General features: G+C 45.9%; 1 long non-coding RNA gene across 2 annotated transcripts; it reads right to left on the reverse strand.

Moving 5' to 3' along the window:
- Positions 1–13,867: 13,867 nt before the first annotated feature.
- Positions 13,868–21,725, reverse strand: LOC141409408 (uncharacterized). Of its 2 annotated transcripts, XR_012429962.1 has the most exons (3): positions 21,363–21,725; positions 19,499–19,837; positions 13,868–16,647 (listed from the first exon to the last, which is right to left on the reverse strand). It is a non-coding gene; the product is annotated as an uncharacterized lncRNA (long non-coding RNA). The 2 variants fall into 2 exon arrangements; XR_012429961.1 differs by lacking the exon at positions 21,363–21,725 and having other exon boundaries at positions 19,499–20,048.
- Positions 21,726–24,591: the final 2,866 nt, after the last annotated feature.

Raw genomic sequence — 24,591 nt, forward strand, 5'->3', positions numbered from 1 at the left:
GAGTTCGGTATTCATTGTAGTCTTTGCAGTCTGGGCTTGTTTGTACCCATCTTTCTTCGGAAGGCTTTCCAGCTATTCAAAGGGAGCTGGGTGTTGTAATCTAAGTTGTATCTGCATTAGGGGTACCCCAAGCCCAGTAACACTGTGGCTCTTGCAGACTTGTAGAGGTACTGCCTTGGTGGTCTTGGATAAGATCCAGAAGAATTCTCTGAATTACCAGACAGAGACTCTTGTTTTCTTCCCTTATTTCTCCCAAACAAACACTCAATCTCTCTCTCTCTTTCTCTCTCTCTCTCTCTCTCTCTGTCTCCACCCCTCGCCCCTGGCATTTCTTGCTATCGCTCTTGCTCTCATTCTATCTTGCTCTCTCTTGCTCTTGCTCTCTCTCTGTGCTGAGACACCTGGACCTGCAGATGGACAACATAATCCCCTCTGTGGCCACCACCACTGGGGCCTTGCTGGGTCAGACCTGAACCCAGGTCTTGCCCATTACCTGGCTGTAACCAATACCCAACTATTGCCTATGTTTACTCAAGGCTGGAGGACTCTACAATCAGCAGGTGGCAAAGCCAGCCAGGCCTGAGTCCTCTTCCGGTTGGCGAGTTCCCCCAGATCCCAGGTGGGTCCAGAGATGCCCTCCAGGAGCCAGGGACTGGAGTCAAAAACCTTAGAAATCTACCTTGTGCTCTACACTATTGCAGCTAAGCTGCCACTCAAACCACAAGACAAAGTCCTTCCCACTCTTCCCTACCCTTTCCACGGGCAGAGAAGCCTCTCGCTGTGGCCACCTCCACTGCAGGCCCACAGCAAGTATTGCCAGGCTACTGCCTGTGTTCACTTCAGACTGAAGTGTTCCTCAGTCATCTGTGGTGAATACTGCTAGGCCTGGGACTCACCCTTCAGGGCAGTGGGCTCTCCTCTGGCCCACGGGAGGTCCAAAAGTCCCATGCAAGAACCAGGACCTGAACTCAGGGACCCCAAGTGCTCACTTGCTGCTCTGCCCCACTGTGGTCAATCAAGCTGGCACCTAAGGTGCAAGACAAAGTCCCCTTTACTCTTCCCTCTGCTATTCTCCCGGAGAAACTGTCTCTGCCCATAGCCACCGCAGCTGGGAATGTGCTGGGTCTCCCCTGAAGCCAGCATGTCTCAGAGTCTCACTCAGGGCCCGTGGTAAACTACCTGAGTATCATTGCAGGTTGCTCAGGGCCCAAGGGCTCTTTAGTCAGCAGGTGATGGATCCTGTCAGGGCTGAGTCCTTCCCTTCAAGGCAGCAGACTCCCTTCTGGCCCAGGGTGTGTCTAGAAATGTCATCCGTGAGCTAGACCCTGAAATGGGGGCCTCAGGACTCTGCCCAGTGCTGTATCCTACTGTGACTGAGTTGGTGTCCAAGAGGCAACACAAAGTCTTCTTTATGCTTCCCTCTCCTTTCCTCAAGTGAAGGAAGGAGTCTCTCCTGGAACTCTGAGCTGTGCTGCTGGGGTTGAGGGAGCCGTGGTGCATGCATTCCCTCAGCCATCTTGGCTGGTGTCTCACTAGCTGGTGGGTTCCCTATGTTCTCTGACTCTGAGCCGAGCACAGCACTAGGAGTTGCAGTCCTTGTGGCCTAGACCACCTCTCAAGTTTATTTAGAATCCCAGATCCCGCAGTGGCGAGGCTTCCCAAAACCCAACTTCCGACCTCTGTAATGTGTAAATCCCCTCTGGCTAGGGCTGGTCTAAATGCTCCCTCTGTGGGCAGGCATCAGCCGACTTCACACCAGTTTTGCTTTCTGCTGTGACAGGGCAGCACTGAGTTCAATGCAAGTCCCATAGGCACTGGGTCATGCTGAACAATCCTTTAATTAAGCAGCAGAAAAACATGCAAAAAATTAATGTGCTAGGAAATTTGATTTGCTAGTACTTTGTTGAGGATTTTTGCTTCTATGTTCCTCAGGCATATGGGCCTATAATTTTCTTGTAGTGTCCTCATCTGGCTTTAGTATTAGGGTAGTGCTGGCCTTATAAAATGAGTTTGGAAGTATTCCTTCTTCTTCAGATTATTGGATGAGTTTGAGAAGAACTGATCTTACTTCTCTAAATGTTTGGTAGAATTCAACAGAAAGCCATCAGTTCCTGGGCTTTCCTTCGATGGGTGACTTTCCACTACTGATTCAATCTCCTCATCCACTTTTTGTCTGTTCAAATTTTTTATTTCTTTATAATTCAGTCTTGGTATGTTGTATGGATAAAATATATCTATTCATTTCTTCTGGGTTATCCTATTTGTTGGCATACAATTGTTCATAATAGTCTCTTATAATCCTTTTAATTTCTATAGCATTGGTTGTAATGTCTCTGCTTTCATTTCTGCTTTTAGTCAATCTTTCCTTTTTTCCCCTTAATCTAGCTAAGCATTTGTCAATTTTGTTGATCTTTTCAAAAAACCATCCCAAATTTGTGGCTATTTTCTATTGTTTTCCAAGTCCTCATTTTATTTATTCATGTTCTGATGTTTATTATTATCTTCCTTCTACTATCTTTGGGCATAAACTCTCTTCTTTTTCTAGTTCCTTGAGGTGTAACATTTGGTTGTTATTTGAAATCTTTCTTGTTTTTTGATATAAGCAATTATTGCTATAAACTTCCCCTTAAAGCTGTGTTTTTCCTGCATTTCTCATGTCTTGGTATGCTGTGAGTTCATTTTCATTTGTCTCAAGATAGTTTTTAATTTCCCTTTTAAGTTGTTCTTTGAACAATTTGTTGTTCGGGAACATGTTGTTTCATTTATGTGTATTTGAGAATTTTCTGAAATTCCTCCTGTTATTGATTTCTAAGTTCATAGCATTGTGATCAGAAAAGATATTTGATATGATTTCAATCTCCTTAAATGTGTTGACTTGTTTTGTGGCCTAACATATAATCTGTCCTGAAGAATGTTCAGTGTGCACTTGAGAAGAATGTGTCTTCTGCTGCTGTTAGGTGGAACATTCTGTATACATCTGTTATGTCCATTTGCTTTATAGTGTTCATACCCACCGTTTCATTATCAATTTTCTCTCTGAATTTCCATTGTTGACAGTGGGATAGTGAAGTCTCCTGCTACTGTTGTATTGCAGTGTATTTCTCTCTCCAGATGTATAATTATTTGCTTTAAATATTTAGGTGCTGTAATGTTGCATGTATTTGTGTTTATAATTATTATAGCCTCTTGATGAATTGACTCTTTTATCATTATATAATGACCTTGTTTGCTTCTTTTTGTAGTTTTTTTTTTTTTTTTTTGAGACGGAGTCTCGCTCTGTCGCCCAGGCTGCAGTGCAGTGGCCGGATCTCAGCTCACTGCAAGCTCCGCCCCCCGGGTTTACGCCATTCTCCTGCCTCAGCCTCCCGAGTAGCTGGGACTACAGGTGCCCGCCACCTCGCCCGGCTAGTTTTTTGTATTTTTTAGTAGAGACGGGGTTTCACTGTGTTAACCAGGATGGTCTCGATCTCCTGACCTCGTGATCCGCCTGTCTCGGCCTCCCAAAGTGCTGGGATTACAGGCTTGAGCCACTGCGCCCGGCCACTTTTTGTAGTTTTTGACTTAAAGTCTGTTTTGTCACATACAAATATGTCGACTCTGGCTCTCCTTTGTTTCCTATTTGCATGACATGTGTTTTTCCATCCCTTCACTTTCAGTCTATGTGTGTCCTAAAGGTGCAGTGGGTCTCTCACAGGCATCATATGCTTTGGTCTTATTTTTTGTTTGTTTGTTTGTTTTTGTTCTTGTTTTCCCCATTCAGCCTCACTATGTCTTTGACTGGAGAATTTTAATCCATTAACATTCAAGTTAATTCTTGATAGGTAAGGACTTACCGTTGCCACTTTGCTTTTTGTTTCTGGTTGTTTTGTGGATTCTTTCTTCCTTTCCTCTTTTGCTGTCTGCCTTCATGATCAAGTGGTTTTCAATAGTGATATGCTGTGATTCTTCACTTTTTATCTTTTATGTATCTACTATGGATTTCTGTTTTATGATTACCATGAGGCTTACATAAAATATCTTATGGTTTTAAGAGGCTATTCTGAGCTGATAACAACTTAATTTTGATTACACACAAAAACTACAATTATGCTCCCTAACTCCCCTTATATTTTATGATTTTGATGTCACTATTTACATCTTTTTTATATTCCGTATCCCTTAACACATTTTTGTAGCTATACTTTTACAAATAGCTTTGTCTTTTCACCTTCATACTAAAGATACAAGTGATTTACACATCACCATTATGATAAGAGCATTCTGGGTTTGAACATGTACTTATTTTACCCATGAATTTTCTTTTTTCATATTTTCTTATTACCAATTAACATCCTTTTCTTGGCCGGGTGCAATGGCTCACGCCTGTAGTCCCAGCACTTGGGGAGGCTGAGGCAGGCTGATCACTTGAGCTGAGGAGTTTGAGATCAGCCTGGGCAACATAGTGAAACACTGTCTCCACAAAAATACAAAGAAAAACAAAATTAGTTGGGCGTGGCAGTGCAGGTTTGCAATCCCAGTTTTTTGGGAGGCTCATGTAGGAGGTTTGCTTGAGCCTGGGAAGTCAAGGTTGCAGTGAGCCATGATCACACCACTGCACTCCAGCCCAGGCGATAGAGTGAGACCCTGTCTCAAAACAAACAAAGAAACAAACAAAAAAAACAAAACCCAAAGAACAAACAAACTCAAAAACCAGATCGTTTTCTCTCAGCTTGAAGAATTCCCTCTAGCATTCCTTGTAATGCAGTGAACTACTTCAGGAAGATTATTTTTAATTCCTTCTTAGAAAGTTTCTAAATCTCTGCTTCTTTAGGTTTAGTCAGTGAAGCATTACTTTGTTCCTTTGGTAGTGTCATGCTTCCCTGATTGATCGTGACCTTTGTGGCTGTGCATTGGCGTCTGTGCATTTAAAGAAGCAGGGACTTGGGCCGGGCTCGGTGGTTCATGCCTGTAATCCCAGCACTTTGGGAGGCAGAGGTGGGCAGATCACTTGAGGTGAGGAGTTTGAGACCAGCCTGGCCAACATGGTGAAACCCCGTCTCTACTAAAAATACAAAAAGTTAGCTGGACGTGGTGGTGGGCACCTGTAATCCCAGCTACTCAGGAGTCTGAAGCAGGAGAATCACTTGAACCCGGGAGGCGGAGATTACAGTGAGCTGAGATTGTGCCATTGCACTCCAGCTGGAGCAACAATAGCGAAAGTCCGTCAAAAAAAAAAAAAAAAAAAAAAAAGAAAAACAAAAAAGAAGTAGGGACTTACTCCAGTGTTTAATGACTGCTTCTGGCTGGAAAAGCCCTTCACGGTTCGGTCCATCCAGAGATTCTGGGAAGACCATCTGGCATGGTGCTTGGATGGGTTTGCTGCTGGATTTCTTGGGAAAGCTGGCTTGGTGAGCAGGTAGGGTGGACCTGGAAACTGAGTTCATGGATTTGGGCCTGGGTCCTGGTGCCATGGGGACCAATCTGGCTATGGGGGCCAGTCTTGCCCTGGGGTGGGCCTGAAGCCCGAGGCCATGTGGGTCAGACTTGCTCTTGGGCTGTCTGGCGCCTGGGGTGGGCCTGGAGCCTGAATCTGAGAGGGCCAGCCTGGGGTCTGAGGCCAAAGGTGTTAGTGTAGCACTGGACAAGTGTGGAGACTTTAATTCTTGGGGGCTGGCCTGGAAGCTGGCTTTGTAGGTGCTGGCCTGGTGCTTGAGGTCACAGGGGTCAGCCTGGAGCTGGAATGGATACAGAGGCTAGGTCTATGCGTGCCAGCCTGAAGTCTGAAACTATAGAAGCCAGCCTATCATTGAAGCAGACCAGGTCCAGGGTCAGTAGGGATTGTGCTGACACTGGGGAAGATCCGGAAGCTGGGTCCACAAGTCCAGGCCTGAAATCTGGGGCTGTAGAGACCGGTCTGCAGGTGATATCTGCATGTGCCAGCCTGGAGTCTGGGGCTCTGGAGGCTGGCCTGGAGTCTGAGGCTGCAGGGCCAGCCTGGCCCCATGGCAGGCCTGGCGGCTCATTCCATGGGTGCCAGCCCAGAGCCTAGGGCTATGAGGCTAGCTTTGCCCCAATGCAGGCCTGGAGGCTTGGTTCATGGGTGCACCCAGAGTCTAGGGCTGAGGGAGCGGCCCGGCCATGGGGCCAGTCTGGAGCCTGGGACAACCAGGGCCTGCCTGGTGATGAGGTGGACCTGGAGCCTGAGTCTATGGGGACTGGACCAGCACTGAGGTGGAGCTGAAGGCAGTGTGCACCGGTGACCTGGAGCCTGGGACTGGAAGGGCAAGCCTGGAGCCTGAGTCTGTGGGGGTCAGCCTATGCTAAATTGATTTACAACAAAAGCGCCAAGGCCATGCATGGGGAAAGAATCGTTTCTTAAAGAAATGGTGTTAGGATAACTGGTTATCCACATGCCAAAGAATGAAGTTGGACCCCTACTTCATACCATATACCATATACAAAAATTAACTCAAAATGAATCAAATACATAAATGTAAGAGTTAAAATTAATACTTTTAGAATAAAACACAGGGGTAAATCATGTCTTTGTATTTGGCATTGGATTCTTAGAATATGACACCCAAAGCACAGGCAACAAAACTAAAAATGATAAATGGGACTTCACTGAAATTGAAAACTTTTGTGGATCAGTGGACATTATCAAGAAAGTGAAAAGGTAACAGAATGGAAGGAAAACCTTTGCCAATTATATATCCGATCATGTAACATCTGGAATGTATTAAAACTTACAAAAAAACCATCAAGAAAAGGTAAACCTATTTTTGAAATAAGCAAAGGATTTGAATAGACATGCCTCCAATGAAGATATGCAAATAGTCAAGAAATGCATGTAAAGATACTCAACATGATTAGCTCTTAGGAACATGCAAATCAAAACAATAAGGTACTGTTTCACATCTACTAGAACGGCCATACTTTTTTCAAGATGGAAAACAGGAATTGTTGAATAGGATGTGGAGAAATTAGAACCTTCATACATGGCTGATGGGAATGTAAAATAATTTGGCCACTGTGAAAAAATTTTGGTGATTCCTAAAAATTTAAACATATGATTAACATGTGACTTGAGCATTACACTCCTGGGTATATAGTCAAAAGAACTGAAATCAGGTGCTCAAAGACATACTTGCACATGCATGTTCATAGCAGCATTATTTCAAAAGTCAAAAGTTGAGAATAATCCAAATACCCATCAACCGATGAATGGATAAACCATCTGTGGTCTATGCGTACACTAAAATGTTATTCAGCCATAAAAAGGAATGAAATACTAATAGATGCTACAATGTGGATGGGCCTTGAAAACATCATGCTAAGGAAAGAAGCCAAGGCCGGGCGCAGTGGCTCACGCCTGTAATCCTAGCACTTTGGGAGGACAAGATGGGTGGATCACTTGAGGCCAAGAGTTCGAGACCAGCTGGGCAACCTGGTGAAATCCTGTCTCTACAATAAATACAAAAAATTAGCCAGACATGGTGGTGCATGCCTGTAGTCCCAGCTACTCGGGAGGCTGAGGTGGGAGGATCCTGTGAGCCCAGGAGGTCGAGGCTGCAGTGAGCCTAGTTTCCACCACTGCACTCCAGCCTGAGTGACAGAGGGAGACCGTGTCTCAAGGAAAAAAAGAAAAAGAGTGAGAGAAACACGAAGGTCACATATTGTGTGATTTTATTCATATGAAATCTCCAGAATAGGTAAACCCATAAAGACAGAAACTAACTTAGTGGGTGCCTGAGTCCAGGAAGAAGAGGATGGGAAGTAGTTTCTTAATGAGTATGCAAATTTCTATGGAAGTGATGAAAATGTTCCAAACTAGATAGAGGCAGTACTTGCACAACATTATGAAAATACTGAATGCTGCTGGACTGTTCATTCTGAAGGTTAATGTTATGAAAACTCCTCAAAAAATAAATTTAAAAATTTATTGGCAATACCTCTAAGGTCTATTTCTGGAATCTCTATCTTTTCTGCTGACTTATATCTACCCCATTGCTAATAACACCCTTGTTGTATTTAGTGTAGTATTCTCCTGAGTCTTAGAAGTCAGGTTTGGGAGGCCAAAGCAGGAGGACCACTTGAGCTCAGGAGTTCAAGACCAGCCTGGGCAACTTAGTGAGACCTGGGAAACATAGTGAGACTCCATCTCTACAAAAAAATAGATATATTAGTCAGGTGTGGTGGTGCACACCTGAAGTCCCAGCTACTCAGCAGGTTGAGGCGAGAAGATCATTTAGGTCCGGGAGTTAAAGGCTGCAGTGAGCCATGATTGTGTCACTGCACTCCAACCTGGGAACAGAATGAGACTCTGTCTAAAAAAAAAAAGGTAAGTAAACTGATTCCTTCAACTTTATGCTTTTTAACTTTTTTTTTTTTTTTGAGGTGGAGTCTTGCTCTGTCATCCAGGCTGGAGTGCAGTGGCACGATCTCAGCTCACTGCAACCTCCACCTCCCGGGTTCAAGCAATTCTCCTGCCTCAGTCTCCCGAGTAGCTGGGACTACAGATACGCACCATCACACCCAGCTAATTTTTGTATTTTTAGTAGATACAGGGTTTCACCATGTTGGCCAGGATGGTCTTGATCTCTTGACCTCATGATCAACCCGCCTCGACCTCCCAAAGTGCTGGGATTAGAGGTGTGAGCCACTGCACACTGCCCAAAATTGTTTTAATGATTGTAGTTCTTTTGATTTTTAGTATAATTTTAGAATCATGTTGTGTATGTCTACAAAAAAATCCTACTATCATTTTAATTGTATTGCGTTAAATATATAGATCAATTCACGGAGAACTCTTATATTTGTTGAGTGTTTCCGTTTATAAACACAGTACACTCATGTGTATTCCATTCATTTAGGCCTTCCTGGATTTCTTTCATTAGCATTGTGTAATTTTCAGAACATAGAATTTCTTTGATTCATGCCTAGGTATTTCATTTTTGCAGTTATTGTAAATGTCACTGGTTTTTAAATGTTTTGTTTCTATTTCTATACTTACTTTATATAGAAATACAATTTATTTTTGTGTATTGAGCTAATACGCTTTACCTTTAGTAAACTCGCTTATGAGTTCTAGGAATATTTTTTGTAGATTTCATGGAATTCTAGGCATAGATAATAATGTCATATGTGAATACCAGGCAGTTTGATTTCTTCTTTTCCTATCTGAAAGTCTTTTAATTCTATTTCTTGAATTATTAAAATAGGAAGGACTTCTAAGTATGATGTTGAATAGAAGTGGCAAGAGTAGATATCCTTGTATTGTTCATGAACTTAGGAGGAAAACGTTCAGGTGTTCACTATTAACTATGATATTAGCTGTGGGTTTTCTTGATAATGATTACCTTTATCAAGCTGAGGAAGGTCTTTTCTGTTCTTAGTTTGCTGAGAGTTTATGTCTTGAATGGATGTTGAATTTTGCCAAAGGCTTTTTCTACATCAATTCATATGATCATGTATTTCTTTCTTTTATTGACCATTAATATAATGGAATAAATTTATTGTTTGTTTTTAACATTCAACAAGCCCTGCATTCCTGGGATAAGCTTCACATGGTTGAACTATATACATACATATTTTAGACATTGCTGGATTCAATTTGCTAATATTTTGTGACGATTTTTGCATTTATGTTCATAAGAGTTGGTGGTCTGTTGTTTCTTGCTTGCTTGCTTCTTTTATACAGTCTTTGACTGGTTTTGGTATCAGGGTAATTCTGGGCTCATAAAATGTGTTGACAAGTAGTCTTTACTGCTCTATTTTTGGGAAGAGATATTAATAGAATTGGCATAAATTCTTCTTTGAATGTTTGGTGGAATTTGCCAGTGAAACCATCTGGGTTGGAATATCTTCTTTGGAAGGTATTTTACTATGAATTCCATTTCTTTTTATATATACATTTTTTGTAGAACTAGGGTCTCACTTTGTTGCCCAGGCTGGTCTCGGTCTTCTGGGCTCAGGCGATTCTCCCAGTTTGACCTCCCAAAGTTCAATGTCTTTATAGGACTATTCAACTTATTTCATATTGGGTGAGTCTTGATAATTTGTGTCTTTAAAACATTTAGTCCATTTCATGTAAGTTCTTAAATTGAGTTGTTTGTGGTATTGGGTTGCTGCAGAAGTTTTTGCTATTAAAAGTAACAACAAAAACCGCAATGACTTTTGCACCAACATTACACCATCTCTCCCTCTTTTGGGCCATTGTTAGTATGTGTCTTAGTCTGTTTTGTGTTGCTGTAACAGAATACCTAGACTTGGTAATTTAAAAATAAAAGAGGTTGATTTAGCTCATGATTCAGCAAGCTGGGAAGTAGGAGGAGCATGGCACTAGTAACTGCTCAGCTTCTGGTGACAGTCATCTCCTAGGCCAAAACATAGTGGAAAAGGCCAAAGGGGAAGCAGACACAGGCAAAGAAAGAAAACCCGAGGGGCATGCTGGCTTTATAACAAACTCACCGTTATGGGCACTAATCCGGTCTCACCAGAGCCAGTACTCACTCACTACGTCTAGAACGGCAGCAGCTGTTGATGAGGGATCTGTCTCCATGACCTAAACACCTCCCACAAGGCCCCACCTCCCAACATCATCATGCTGGGGATCCAATTTCCACATGAGTTTTGGCGGGGACAGACCAATCATATCCAAACCAATCATATCCAAACCATAGCAGTGTATTTCTGTATTCCCAGGATCTGGAAAGATCCCAATAAGACAAAATTTTTTAAATAATGTTCATTTTTCTGTGCCCTTCATGTGTAATAAAGAATTTGCCTGGACTTTGTCCCTGAGTCCTGGGAGATAACCTCTAATCCCTTGCAATTTCCTGAGTGATAGTGTCATTCCTGATGAGTCCCATGGACCACACTTCATGGTTTATGCTAATGAGGTGAATCATGGGAGGCCCCTAGATAGTTCATGTAATGAGATGACTCAGACTGGAGGCTGGCCATACCAGAAAGTCCAACCATATGGCTAGAGGGTTGGGGCATTGAATTATGTGATATCAGCCCAGTCACCAGAGAGAGGGAGGGAGGCTGTAGATCGAGTTAAACCAGATGACCAACTAACAGATGGCCAACACAGAGGGTTTATCTGAGGTTATCTCATCTGCCATTACCAGGAGAAGACATTGGGTTTATTCCCATCTCAGTGACCACTCCTTTACTGGTTCTTCATCTTCTCTCAAAATTCTCTTTTCGGGGATGCAGAGATGTTGAAAATGTTCTATATTTTGATCTGGATGGTGGTTACATGGGGGTATAACTGTGATAAAATTGTACACTTACGTTTCTGTGATTTACTGTATGTATGTAATGCCTCAATTTTAAAAGATGTCATATAAAAGTGGAAATATATGGTATAAGCTGGAAGAAGATATTTATCCTATATACAATTGACAAAAGATTGGTATCAAGAATATATTTTTAGAACTTGTAGAAATCAATAAGAAAGACAAACAGCCCAGTAAGAAAATAGGCAAAAATCATGAATAGGAATTCCATAGAAGAAGGAACCTATGCGGCCAATAAACACATGAAGATACGCTCAGCTCATCAGTAGTCAGGGAAATGCTAAACATGACCTCAAGATAAATATTGTACCCATTTGATTGGCAAAGAATGAGAAACCTAGCAACATCAAAGGTTAGAGATAACGCAGAGCAGTGGGATCTCATACAGCTTGAAACATGTTGGGAATATAAATGAACACAACAAGTTTGGAAAACAATGTGGCATCAATATATAAAGTAGATCATTGACAACTCAGCAATTCCTATCAATGTCCTCTGGACAAGAATTTCACAGCAGCATTGGCCACAGTAGCAATAACCTGGGACCAATGCAAATGCTCATGAACAAGAGAATGCCTAAACTGTGGTATATGCACACCATGATATACTATGTAGCAAGGCAAATGGGTGAACTGCAGTTCTATACTCAACAATAGATAATGTTAGTATAAGTATGAAAATAGTAATTCCCACAGGACTACATACCGTGTGACACCCTTGTCATAAAGTTCAAAATCAAGCAAAACTGAAGAGTATAATGGCCGAGCGCAGTGGCTCATGCCTGTAATCCCAGCACATTGGGAGGCAGAGGTGGGTGGAGTGCTTGAGTCCAGGAGTTTGAGACCAGCCTGTGCAACATGGCTAAACCTCGTGTCTCCAAAAAATTAGCCAGATGTCACGGTGCGCGCTTGTACTCCCAGGTACTCGCGAGGCTGAGGTGGGAGGATCACCTGAGCCAGGGAGGTCGAACCTGCAGTGAGCCAAAATCATGCTGCTGTACTCCAGACTGAACGATCAGAGTGAGACCCTGTCTCAAAAACAAACAAACAAAAAGAGTATATTGTTTCATATATATACTTATTGATTCAGGAGGTTACGGTGAGGGGAGCTCAGAGGTAGATATACAGGTTTCTACTAATAGTCTAGTTCTTGGATTGGGTAATAGGTAAATGGGGGCACATTGCATTTTAAAATAAACAAATAGGGCCTCATATCAATCACGGGTAGCATGTTATGAAATAAGGATTATGATTAACTCAATTCTATATTACCAAAGTCTCCTCTCAAAAATCAAATGCTGCATTGACCTACTTAGACCCAGGCCTGAAATATTTGTTCTTCTCTCCTTCCAGGCTTCACACATGCTCCCCCAGCTCTTTGATCAGGCCAGAAAGCATTTGAGTTCGACATCTCTCTTTGTATCTATTTGAGCAGGAGGCACTAGAGCAGGGCTGCATGTCTTGCATCTGACACTGTTTAACCCCAAAGTGAGCTGGGACAGAAAGAATCCCCCAAAACCCTGGAATAAATGGGGTCCCGATGATTAATATGAGTTCTACTCAGCAAATGCAGATTACAGCAAACCGAAGAAAGAATGTCCAGACTTCTAAATGAAATGTTTCCCTACGAAGCAGTTTAGAATGAAGGTCTTCCAGAGGCCTTTTGCACAATTTCCTACTTAACTAGGAAATATTCCTCCTGTAAGTGCACAAAATCATGTTAGCGTATGGTGTTGGGTTTTATCACTGATTCATAAACCTGTTACCCATTTATTATGAAGAACATGACAAAGGATACAGACAAAGGACAGCCAGATGAAAGAGATGCATAGGGCACAGTATGTGGGAAGGGGTATGGAGCTTCCATGACCTCTCCGGGTGCACTTCCCTCCAGGAACTTCCACGTGTTCAGCTATCTGGAAGCTCCCTTCCCCCCAAATTCTTAAAAATATAGAGCCCCGGGGCTCAATTTTTGGTCTGATTCTTTTCTTTAACTACATTCTTGCCACAGCTGATAGAAGACGCTGGTTTCAGTACTACCTATATCAGGAACAAGACAAAGATGTCCCCTTTCACCACTGCTATGCAACGTAGTACTGCAACGTTTAGTCAAAAATCTTAGGCAAGAGAAAAAAATGAAAGGCACACAAAACAGAAAGTAACAAGTTTGCTGGGCTCATGGCTTGTAATCTTAACACTTTGGGAGACCAAGGCAGGTGGATCACACGAGGCCAGGAGTTTGAGACCAGCCTGGGCAACATGGCGAAACCCTGTCTCTACCAAAAATACAAAAGCTAGCCGGGCCTGGTGGCACCCAACTACATCTGGGCCTGAGGCACGAGAATCGCTCGAACCCAGGAAGTCGAGGCTGCAGTGAGCTGAGATCGCACCACTGCACTCTAGCCTGGGTGACAAAAGGAGACCCTATCTCAAAAAAGAAAAGAAAAAAAAAGAAATTAAATTACTTCTCTCTGCAGATAACATGATCGTACATATATGAAGTCTTAAAATAGTTTACAAAAAACAAAATTGTAAAGGTAAACTGAGGCTGGAGCCGAACTGGGAATGAAGACACAAGGCAAATGGCAGTGAGAATAACCTTTTATTAGGGCTTGCGGGCGAGGTTCCTCGGTCCAAAGGTGTGGGCCGAGGAAGTCGCGCTGAGGGAGGAGGGTAGGGGCTTCTTATAGCCTGAGAGATAGGGAAGCTGGTTGTGCAAACAGGGCCTGGGTGGTCTTGAAACTACTAGGGCAGGAGCTGAGTAAGGGTCATGAGGAAGGGGTCTTTGGAAACTGTCAACCGAAACTGCTGTTTACGAACTTGTGGAATGCAGGTGAGCTGCAGATCATGGGGGAGTGTGACTGTCCAGCTGGGACCTCTGATGTATGTAAGTCTGAGGGTGTGTTCAAAGAGGGAGGGAACTCTCGAAACAAAGGGCCTGCTACACTGAGTGGCGCCACCATGTCGGGTCCGAGTTCCTGCCTAACATTCCGACCTCTTTCTAATAGGAAAAAGGGGCGACGTGTTCATCTGGCTGCTTCCTGCTGTTATGGGTCATCGTGGGGTTTTTCGGAGGTCGGAATGGGTATAGGGATGGAGCAGCATCTGATTGAAAGTGATCCGGAAGACTTCTTTTATGCGGTTCTGGATGAAGCGGATGATACAGGGAGCTATGAGCAGTAAGAAGCCAATGATTAGTAAGGGGCTTAGGAAGGGTAGGACCCAGCCAGCCATGGACGACTGCCACCACCCGAATGGAGACTCTAATCCTGAGGGTTTTTTGTGGAGTCCTTCTCGGACTTTTTCTAGAGTGAGGAGGTTGGTTTCTACTAGTCCTGACTCCTTGATGTAGTAGCAGCATTCTTCATTAAGGAACATACAGGTCCCGCCTTTGTCAGCCGTAAGGAGGTTCAGTGCTCTGCGATTCTGGGCTGCCACCTGGGCTACTGAGGTGATCTGTCCTTGGAGGGAAGCCAGGGATTCTGCCAAAGCTTCGATTGCTACCTGTAATCGGGCTGAAAGATCTTGAGAGGATCGGACAGAACGAGTTAAGGCTCCAGTTCCAAGGCCAGAGGCCACGAGGGATGTGGCTAAGGAGACTCCAATCATTAGCGGAAGGAATACTGCTCTTGCCTGGCGGGGGCGGGCTAGGGACAGAAGACAGAATAGCTCGGCTTCCCTGTACAGGGTGAGGCTGGGAACTAGGGAGATGGGAACGCATAGAGTAGTGTCGGAAGCCTTGAGAGTTTTTGACAGGGTGAAGTTGCACCAAAAATACCCGCCTGGGGGGGGCAGTGAGATTTGGAGGCGCAAATCCTGTCCAGTTGCACAGGAAGCATTAGGGATGGAGTAGCAAAAGGGGAGTTGTTGTTTAAGTGGGTCTTGGAACAAAGGAACTTCCCCTAGGGCTTGGTTGGGAAGGGGAAAGGAGGGGGTTAGGTTGGAAGAGTTAAAGGTGCTAGGTAAAGGTATCGCAACCAGTGGGGACTTATTTAATGCTGCACACAAGAAACAACGGGAGATGTTGTGCACTCCGACCATTTGTACTACCTGGGCCCCTCCTCTGACTAGGGTTAGCCAAGAAAAAGGGTTACCGCTGCCCTGAGGCTTGTTGTCTGAGTTGGCTGTATTGTCTGGGTTGGCTAGAGCTGAGATGACTTTTTCTTGTTGTTTGATGTCGGAGGCCAGGCTGAGGAGGCTGCTTGTGACGCTGACGTAGGCTCTATAAATCTTGAGTCAGGCTACGGGATAAGATTTGAAGCCGTGCCGGTAAAGGCGAGCCTCTATACCTGATGCCCACCGAGGGTCCCATGGGTCAGGAATGGTAAGGAAGAATGTAGGCACTTCTCGTCCGTATGATCTGACTAACTGAACTGTTGATGCCGGTTGCTGCCACCTGGTGTATGACATGTCGAGAAGTAAAATGCATGTTACAATAATGATATGGACACCCGCCATTGGTTTCTACCCAGTAATTGAGACAGTTATATTCTACTTGATCATAGAGAAAGCATATGACTGGGTTCCACCAGTCGGGGCAACTGTTAAAGGTGGAGAAGTTAAAGGTAACCTTACTCTGGCACCTTTGGGGCCCACAGTCAACTGTGGCTAAGATGAGGGAACTTATGTGATTGTTTTGGGTCCAGGTTTCTGACAGATAGAATCTCCAGCGGAATGGGTTGACGGGGGGAGTTTGGGTAGGAGTCTTACCTAGGCTCAGGAGTACCGGATAGCTGAGGAAGGTTAGGCAGAGGGTCGTTACCGGCACGCGTAAGTCGTAGTTTAGTAGGCGCAACAGCCTGAGCCGTCCACCTGGAATCATGCTGGGTGGGTGCTTTTTTCAGCTGGGACAGATGATACCAGGAGGGAAGGTGGAGGAGTTTGGCAGCAGTGGGCGTGGTAAGGATTACGGTATATGGTCCTTCCCACCGGGGAGATAAGGCTCGGGGCTGCAGCTGCTTGAGTAGTACTAGGTCTCCTGGTGCTACAACGGCGGGATTTTTAGGGTTTGGGGAAGCTGGTGTGGGGAGACACCGGTCCACGTGTTTTCTTAGAAGCTCGCGTAGGAGGGTTAAGTAAGGGAGGTAGGAGCCTAAGGGAGAGGAGAGGGCTGGCAGCTCCTGGAAGAGGAACGGGCGTCCGTACAGTAGCTCAAAAGGGCTGAGCCCTGTGGGGGCCTGAGGAGCTGCCCTGAGACGAGTAAGAGGCAGAGGAAGGAGAGTTATCCAGGAGAGGCGGGTTTCTAGAGTGAGCTGGGTTAGATGCAGTTTAAGGAGGCCGTTTGCGCGTTCTACCTTACCAGAGGACTGCGGATGGTAGGGAACGTGGAGCTTCCAGGTAATCTGGAGTGCGGCTGCCACCTGCTGGGTGAGTTTGGAAATGAAAGCCGGACCATTGTCTGATTGGATGGTTCGGGGGAGACCGAACCTGGGGACGACGTGCTCTAGGAGAATAGTTGCTGCGACTTCTGCAGTCTCTGGAGTGGTGGGGAAAGCCTCAATCCATCCTGAGAAGGTGTCAACTAAGGTCAGCAGGTAGCGAAATTTTTTATGTCGGGCATGTGAGTAAAATCAAGTTGCCAATCTTCTCCTGGCTGGTGGCCTCTTAGCTGATGAGTAGGCCCTGGGTGTCTGAGCCTACCTTGGGGGTTAGTGGCTGAACAGGTGGCACATTGTTGACGTACTTTTTAAATTTGGGCCTGTAGTGAGGGAAGGTGAAAGATGGGTTCTAGGAAGTTATACATAGCCTTGGGTCCTATGTGGAGAGAGCGGTGTATGTCGATTAGTATATGTACTGCCTGAGTCTGAGGGAGCGCTATTCGGCTGCCAATGAACACCCGCCCATCCTTGTTCCAGGTAACACTGGGGTGGGCCATCAGGGTTTGAAGTTCTTGAGAAGAGTAGTCGGGGGAATACGCGGGGGAAAGAAAGAGTAAAGGCGCTCGGGGAGAGGGGGAAGTGAGGGCAGTGGCCCGTGCTGTGGAGTCAGCTAGGCTGTTACCTTGCGACACAGGGTCCTTAGAATGCTAGTGGCTTTTCCAGTGGATGATGGCTACTTCTTTGGGGGCCTGGAGAGCATCAAGCAACCTCTTTATATGTGGTCCGTTGACTACTGGCATCCCTTTGGTGGTAAGAAACCCACACTCTTGCCAGAGAATAGAGTGAGTATGTGCAATAAGGTAAGCATATTTCGAGTCTGTATAGATATTAACCCTCTGCCCTTTGGAGAGAAGTAAGGCACGAGTAAGGGCGGTGAGTTCAGCCTTCTGGGAGGTGGTGCCTAGAGGCAAGGGCCTGGTTTCAACCGTTTGGGTTGCTGTTACGACAGCGTATGCCGCCTGTCTGCGGCCATCGGGGGTTAAGACAGAGCTCCCATCTACGAACAGGGTATGGTCTGGGTGTTTTAACAGCTGTTTGGAAAGACCGAGGCGGGCGGGTGGCAAGGTGGTGAGAACTTCTGGGCAGGAATGTGCGGGGGCAGAATCGTGTCCTGGAGTGGGCAAGAGGGTAGCAGGATTTAGAGGGGGTGAGGTGGTGAGAGTGATGTGAGGGTTTTCAATGAATAGCAGGTGGAACTGTTGAAGCTGGGACGGGGTGAGATGGCTGAGACACTTGTGTGTGATGAGATCTGACAGTTGGTGAGAAGAGTAGACTGTGAGAAGATGTCCTAGGGTAAGCTTGAGGTCTTCTTGGGTAAGTTCTGTGGCAGCCGCCAGGGCTTGCAGACAAGGTTGCCAGCCTTGGACTGTGGGATCTAACTGCTTGGAGAGATAGGCCACAGCCTGGTATGTGGATCCAACTGGCTGGGCTAGGAGGCCAGTGGCTACCTTCTGGCGCTCCTCGGTGAATAGATGAAAGGGCCAAAGGGGGTTGGGGAGAGAGAGAGCAGGGGCAGAAAGGAGACAGTCCTGAAGCTTCTTGAAAGAGTTGGCAACCAAGGAGGGGTCGGACAGTGGTCCAGTGGGTGTCTCCCTGGCAGCCTGGTAGAGGGGCTTGGCTAGGACCCCGAAGTTGGGAATCCAATGCCTGAAATAGCCTACTAGTCCTAGGAAGGACAAGATCTCTTCCACATCCTGAGGAGGCTGGAGAGTTTCAATGAGGCTTACTCTATCTGCCGTAAGGCTTTTTGTAGCGGGTGTGAGTAGTATGCCTAGGTAGGTGACAGAAGGGGTGCAAAGTTGAGCCTTAGCCGGGGTAACCCGATAACCTTGGTCGCCTAGAAAATTTAGAAGTGTAGCAGTGTCTGCAAGGGAGCACTCCCAGGAAGGACTATATAGTAATAGATCATCTATGTATTGTAGAAGGGTGCTATGGGTTAGGGGGCAGAGAAGAATGTCCTGTGCCAGTGCCTGTCTGAAAAAATGGGGGCTATCTCGGAACACTTGAGGCAAGACAGTCCAGGTCAACTGGGAAGAAACATGAGTGTCTGGGTCCTCCCATGTGAAGGCGAACAGAAAGTGGCAGTCTGGGTGTAGAGGGATGGTAAAGAAGGCATCTTTCAGGTCAAGGACAGTGAAATGAGTGGTGTCTGGAGGAATGCGTGAGAGGAGTGTATATGGATTAGGAACAACTGGAAAGGTAGGGACTACTGCCTCATTGATGAGGCATAGGTCCTGTACGAGACGATAGGCCCCAGAGCTTTTCTGTACAGGCAGGATAGGAGTATTGCATGGTGAGTTGGCTGGAACTAGAATGTGCTGTTGGAGCAGGCATGTAATGATAGGTTTTAATCCCTGTTGATGTTCAAGGGAGATAGGGAACTGGGTTCTAGAAGGGAACTTGGAAGGGTCTTTTAGCCGGATGTGGACCGGAGTGTGGTGCTGGGCAATGATCGGGGTGGAGGTGTCCCACACTTTAGGGTTAATGGGGACTGGAAATGGGAGTGGGGGGTCAGCCTGGCGAGGTTTGTCAGGTGACAGGAGGGGGAAGAGGAATGCGAGGTGTGGGGAGGGGTTGGGTCAGAAATGAACTGAGGCCCCTAGCTTGGAGAGAAGGTCTCATCCTAACAAGGGGACTGGGCACAAAGGAATGATAAGAAATGAGTGCGAGAAGAGGGAGCCATCCAGGCGGCAAGACAGAGGAGGAGTCTGGTGGTAGGTGGAGGGAGTGCCATCAATTCCCATGACTGCGAAAGTGGAGGGGTGGCTGGGGCCACTGAAGGAAGGCAAAACAGAGTAGGTAGCCCCCGTATCCATAAGGAAGGATATGGACTTACCTGGAGCATGACCCTGGGCTCGGCGAGAGTGAGAGGGGTCCCTGAGTCTGGGCCTCTTCAATCTTCGTCAGTGTCGAGGAGCTGGAAGGCACCTCCAATACCTGGAGGAGGGTCATCACGTGGAGGCGCAGTGACCGTCCTTAGGTTGGGGCAGTCTGACTTCCAGTGGCCCATCTGCCGACAGTTTGGACAGGGGTGGGTTGGCTCCTTTGGGTTGGGGCACTGCTTGGCCCAGTGGCCGTCGTTGCCGCACTTGAAGCAGGCACCAGGTGGTGCTCGGGTAGTACATCTTTTCTGGAAGCTCCTGGAGCTGGCTGGTCTCAGGGCTGCTACCAAGGCCTGGGTTTGGAGTTGTACCTTCTGTTTTAGCCTGGCCTGTCGATGGGCCTCAGCTGCTTCCTCCCCGGAGTTGTAGACCTTGAAGGCCAGTTTGACTAAACCCTGGATGGGAGTTTGAGGGCCGTCCTCCACCTTTTAAAACTTTTTTTGGATACTGGGGGCTGACTGAGAAATGAAATATGAGGCCAAGACAGTCCCTCCTGCGGGGGAGGCAGGGTCAAGGTGGGTGTACTGAATAAGTGCCTCAGTCAGCTGGTTAAGAAAAACAGCCGGATTTTCACCTGCACCTTGGACTATCTCCTTTAGTTTGTTAAAGTTGACTGATTTGTTAGAGGCTGCCTGCATGCCGGCAAGAAGGCACTGAACCATCAGGTCTCGGTGACGGCGGCCTTCCTGCCCTACCTGGTAGTCCCAGTTGGGCTCAGCCGAGGGCACTGCCTCGGTGCCGACTGGCATGGCAGGGTCAGTTAAATGAACCTGATTAGCATGCTGCCTGGCTGCCACTAGGATGTGTTCCTGCTCCTCAGGAGACGGGGTTAAGGTCATAACGACATGAAGGTCATGCCAGGTGAGATCATATGCCTGGCATAGATACCTAAACTCTTTGATATAAAGACTAGGATTGGCCGAAAAGGAGCCTGCACGCTCCTCAACCTCAGACAAGTCTGCCAATGAAAACGGCACATGGACCTGGACTACTCCTTCGGCGCCTGCCATCTCTCATAAGGGACACAGGAGGTCGGTCCTGGACCAAGTATGGGCTGAGACAGGCAAGGAAGGGGAGGAAGTGGAGGTAGGGGAGACAGAATCTGTCGGGTTTGACAAGGGCACAGGACGCGGGGGAAGGGTGGGGAGACGTTGATGAGGATGGGGATAACGGTGGGTCAGGGTGAGGAGGAGGTTGGGCAGGAGACCGGAGGGGTGGCCGGGATAGGGTGTCAGGAGGCTCAGAAAAAGAGGAGGAATCATCCCTCTCCTCGCTTGAGGGAAGAGACTTTGCGAACAGAACTTGAGCTAACGAGCATTGGGCACAGAGATCTGGGCGAGAATGCAAGTCCCAAAAGGTCTGAACATAGGTTATCTCGGACCATTTGCCTAGTCTCTTGCAGAAGTTGGTCAGATCTGTGAGAATGTTAAAGTCTAGAGTGCCTTCTGCAGGCCACTGAGACTGATTATCCAATTTATATTGCGGCCATGCTATTGTGCAGAAGAAAATGAGCCGCTTTCATTTTATGTCTTGGCTGAGACTTAAAGTCTGGAGATTTGCTAAGAGGCACCCCAGAGGAGATTTTTGGTTTGGTTTGGACTAGGTAGTTCCCATGGTCTCAAGGCAGGCAGTCTGGAGGCAATGGGAGCGTCCTCCCACTGCCACGCAGAGTGCGGGGTATGGTGGCTCCCGGGGAGGTTGGACTTCTCCTAGTCCCCAGTGCCGAGGTCACAGCTGACTGGAGAGAACCTCTGATGTGGCCACGCATTTTGGACAGGGACTCCCGGAGGGAGCCTTCAGGACGAGGGGGAGACTTACCCAGCAGTGATTAAATTGAGTCTTGGATTTGGTGAAACGGCTCCCGGCTCAGAAAGGAGGTCCTGGCTCAGGGAGAGGAGAGCCTGCCCGACCTGGCAGGGGTCCGGGGAGGAGGTCTCCTCCCGGATTTTGGCACCAATGTAAAGGTAAACTGAGGCTGGAGCCAAACTGGGAACGAAGACACAAGGCAAATGGCAGTGAGAATAGCCTTTTATTAGGGCTTGTGGGCGAGGTTCCTCGGTCCAAAGGTGTGGGCCGAGGAAGTCGCACTGAGGGAGGAGGGTAGGGGCTTCTTATAGCCTGAGAGGTAGGGAAGCTGGTTGTGCAAACAAGGCCTGGGCGGTCTTGAAACTACTAGGGCAGGAGCTGAGTAAGGGTCATGAGGAAGGGGTCTTTGGAAACTGTCAACCGAAACTGCTGTTTAGGAACTTGTGGAATGCAGGTGAGCTGCAGGTCATGGGGGAGTGTGACTGTCCAGCTGGAACCTCTGATGTATGTAAGTCTGAGGGTGTGTTCAAGAGGGAGGGAACTCTCGAAACAAAGGGCCTGCTACGCTGAGTGGTGCCGCCATGTCGGGTCCGGGTCCCTGCCTAACAAAAATCAACATATACAGTAGCATTTCTATACATTAATAACAAAGTATCTGAAAATAAATCAAGAAAACAATCCCATTTAAAAGAGTTCTCAAAAATAACATAAAATACTTGGGAATAAATTCAATCAAGGAGGTAAAAGATGTGTACACTGAAAACTATAAAACATTGATGAAAGCAATTGAGGAAGCTGCAAATAAATGGAAAGCTAACCCATGATCAGGGATTGGAAGAATCAATGCTGTTAAAATGTCCGTACTCCTCAAAGCAATTAATAGATTCAATGCGATCCCTATCAAAATTCCAACGCTAGTTTTACATATATAGAAAAAGCAATCCTAAAATTTGCAGCAAACCACGAGAGACTCCAGTTACCCAAAGCAATCTTGAGCAAAACGAACAAAGCTGAAGGAATCACAACCTGATCTCAAAACATAAAAAAAGCTAGAGTAATCAAAACAGCATAGTACTGGCATACAAATAGACATGTGGACCAATATAATAGACTAGAAAGAATTCTTGCATTTATTGTCAAGTGATTTTCAACAAAGATGCCAAGAACACACAATGTGGAAAGGACTGTCTCTTCAATAAATGGTCTTGGGAAAACGGAAATATCCACATGCAGAAGAATGAAATGGGACCCTTGTCTCAGACCATACACAAAAATCAAGGCAAATTGGACTCCGGATTTAAATATAAGACCTGAAACTGTAAAACTACCAGAAGAAAACATAGGGAGAAACATCCATGGCATTGACCTTGGCAATCACTTTTGCGCTATGACCCCAAAAGCATGAGCAACCAAAGAAAAAATAGAGAAATGGGATTATGTCAAACTGAAAGGCTTCTGCACAACAAAGGGAATGATCAACAGAGTGAAGAGGCAACCTACAGAACGGGAGAAAATATTCACAAACTATACATCTGATAAGGAGTTAGTATCCAAAATATATAAAGAACTCAACTCACTAACAAGAATACAAATCACCTGGTTTTAAAATGTGCAAAGGATCTAAATAGATACTTCTCCGAAGAAGACATACAAATGGCCAACAGTTGTATGACAATGCTCAACATCGGGGCCGGGCGCGGTGGCTCACACCTGTAATCCCAGCACTTTGGGAGGCCGAGACGGGTGGATCACGAGGTCAGGAAGTCGAGACCATCCTGGTTAACACGGTGAAACCCCATCTCTACTAAAAATACAAAAAAAATTAGCCGGGCGAGGTGGCGGGAGCCTGTAGTCCCAGCTACATGGGGGGCTGAGGCAGGAGAATGGCGTGAACCCAGGAGGCAGAGCTTGCAGTGAGTGGAGATCGCGCCACTGCACTCCAGCCTGGGTGACAGAGTGAGACTCCGTCTCAAAAAAAAAAAAAAAAAAAAAAAAAGGAAATGCTCAACATCACTTATCATCAGGGAAATGTCACAATGAGCTATGACTTCACACCTGGTAAAATGGCTATTATCAGAAAGATAAAAGAGAACAAGTGTTGGCGAGGATGTGAAGAAAAGAGAACTCTTATACACTGTTGGTGGCAATGGAAATTAGTACAGCCACCGTGCAAAACAGTATGGAGACTTTTCAAAACACTAAAAATAGAAGTATCCAGCAATCCCACTACTGGGCATTTATCCAAAAGAAAGGAAATCGGTATATCAAAGAGATACCTACACCCCCATACTTATTGCAGCACTCATCACAATAGCCAAGATATGGAATCAACCTAAGTGTCCATCAGTGGATGAATGGATAAAGAAAATGTGGCATGTATACACAGGGAATATGATTCAGCCACAAAAAGAATGAAATCCTTTCATTTGCAGCAACCTGGATGGAACTGGAGGTCATTTTGTTAGGTGAAATAAGCCAGACACAGATAGACAAATACCTTATGTTCTCACTCATATGTGGGAGGTAAAAATGTTGGTCTCACAGAGGCAGAGAAGAGAGTGATAGATATGAGAAGCTGGGAAATGTGTGTGGATTGGGGGAAGGGGCGTTGGGAAGAAGAGAAGTTGGTTAATAGGTATAAACATACAGTTAAAAAGGAATAAGTTCTAGGCTGGGCATGGTGGCTAACACCTGTAATCCCAACAGTTCAACAGTTTGGGATGCCGAGGCTGGCAGATCGCATGAGCTCAGGAGTTCCAGACCAGCCTGGACAGTACAGCGAAACCCTGTCTTTAGGAAAAAAAAAAAAAAATTAGCCCTGCATGGTGGCATGTGCCTGGCAACCTCCCAGCTACTCTGGAGGCTGAGGTGGGAGGATCACTTAAGCCCAGGAGGCTGAGGCTGCAGTGAGCTGTGATCACGCCACTGCACTCCAGTCTGGGGCCTGTCTCAAAAAAAAAAAAAAAAAAAAAAAAAAAAAGGAATAATCTCTAATGTTCAACAGCAGAGTCGGATGACTACAGTTAACAGCAATGTATTGTATATTTCAAAATAGCCAGAAGAGAGGACTGGAAATATCTCCAATACTAGGAATGAAAAATATTCCAGGTGATGGTTACCCCACATATCCTGACTTGATCTTTACACATCCTATGCACGTGACACAATATCACATGCACAGCATAAATATGTGCAGATATTATGTATCCATTAAAGTTAAAATTAAAAAGATTATCCATAG

This window comes from Macaca fascicularis, chromosome X, assembly GCF_037993035.2.
Source record: "Macaca fascicularis isolate 582-1 chromosome X, T2T-MFA8v1.1".
Classification (NCBI taxonomy): Eukaryota; Metazoa; Chordata; class Mammalia; order Primates; family Cercopithecidae; genus Macaca; species Macaca fascicularis.